The sequence below is a fragment of the Etheostoma cragini genome, chromosome 16 (assembly GCF_013103735.1).
Source record: "Etheostoma cragini isolate CJK2018 chromosome 16, CSU_Ecrag_1.0, whole genome shotgun sequence".
Taxonomy (NCBI): Eukaryota; Metazoa; Chordata; class Actinopteri; order Perciformes; family Percidae; genus Etheostoma; species Etheostoma cragini.
The window spans coordinates 1,946,582-1,948,099 of record NC_048422.1 but is presented as its reverse complement, the minus strand read 5'-3'; the positions used below and the strand labels follow the sequence as shown (position 1 = coordinate 1,948,099).

General features: G+C 41.2%; 1 protein-coding gene and 1 long non-coding RNA gene across 2 annotated transcripts in view; both read left to right on the top strand.

Moving 5' to 3' along the window:
- The window catches only part of LOC117959366 (cingulin-like protein 1), a 73,782-nt gene that overhangs the window by 682 nt on the left and 71,582 nt on the right, over positions 1–1,518 (top strand). The gene's annotated exons all lie outside the window — the stretch shown is intronic.
- Positions 1,415–1,518, top strand: part of LOC117959367 — a 15,823-nt gene continuing 15,719 nt past the window's right edge. The window contains exon 1 of the long non-coding RNA XR_004659923.1: positions 1,415–1,504. This is a non-coding gene — a long non-coding RNA (uncharacterized LOC117959367). The remainder of the gene's footprint in view (positions 1,505–1,518) is intronic.

Sequence of the window (1,518 nt, the reverse complement as noted above, 5' to 3'; positions counted from 1 at the left end):
CCCCCCCCCCCCCAATCCAGCTTGTAAATCTTGTTTCCACAAGAGTAGAAACAGTCATATTAGCATATTAATGTGAACTCTATCAGTTATGGCTGGAATGGTAGGTTGGCCACATGCTTTAAAAATCTGGTTTGAGCTACTATAGAAATATCACAGGAAGATTATCCTATATTCTCATCCTATAGGAGAAAGAATTACCATCAAAAATGAAATAACTTTCCCAAAGCACATGTATAACTTATGTGTGTATTGTCTTTTCGTCTTTACTGTTAGGGCTTTCCTAGTCTGGCATTGCCAGACCTTCCCCCACAGCACTGCGCAGGAAGGTCTGGCTTGTCTACACAGCATTCCGAGATGGGAGGGGGGGGGGTTAATTGGCTTTTTTATTTTTTTATTTAAACCCATCACAAATTGTCATGGGTGCCGCTGCAAAATAGCCTCCGGAAGGAACTTGTTTTGGTGGAACATGTGTACGTCCAAAAGTTGTTTTAGCAGGACACAAACCTAAAAAATAGACTAATAAATCCTAGTCCAATACAATGATTAGTTGACCAATCGACAGAGGGGGCGGCCCTACTGTCAATGACACTCCCATTGGTCTCAATGAAGAAAAATGTCGTTTTGTGTTATTGCCACTCTGTGCTTAGTCAAAGGGCGTGTCTCACTCCGATAAAAGCTGGGCGTATGGCACTAATGTCCTTGACAGTGCTCCATATGGAGCCACAGTGTCAGATATCAGATGATTTATGACAACAATAATAACAAGAACACTGCCTTTCCCAAACACATACAGTATACATGCACTGGACCTTTAACCATGGCAGGATTACAGCCATTATGTCATTGCAACAAACAGCAAGTTGGGGAATTGTTCAGCGATTGGTGTTGTGTTAGCAGGGAGAATAAGTTAGTGGACTGTCCCCGTGCTGTGGTCCTCAAACATCGTTGGGATGCTTATGTCTCACTGACTTCTAAGGCAAACAGAAGAGTCAGTCATGCATGTTTTCGGTGTTTTCCCAGGCTGGGGAATGCGGAAACCCGTACTTTATATCAGCTGGAACCATCTCCGAATCACCGCCTATGGCTCTTTTTGGTCTCTTTCTATGTAAAGTCATCATCTTTATCTTTCCGTCCATCTTCTTCTGCTCTAGTCTTCTATTTATCTCCCTCTTTCACTCTCACTTTCTCCTACTATTTGTTCTCATGTCTTTACTCTCACTTTTCTATCTCTTCTCTATTTTGCTGGGCTTCTTTCTCCTTTACTATCTTCTCTTTCACTTTTGTTCCACTCTCATAGTTTTTCTCTAATTCTCTAATTGATGGTGACACATTTTTGTTGTACCTTAATTTCTTTTCTGTTTTACTTCACTTACTTTTACTTTTTGTCCTTTTATTCAATGCCATAATCCATGAATCCAAGGACATGTTGACCGTATTTCACATTTGGTCAAACACTGAATTGGTGACACTTATCTTGGGCGCCCATCTTGAAACTGTGGGGATTGTGTAGATCTTCTG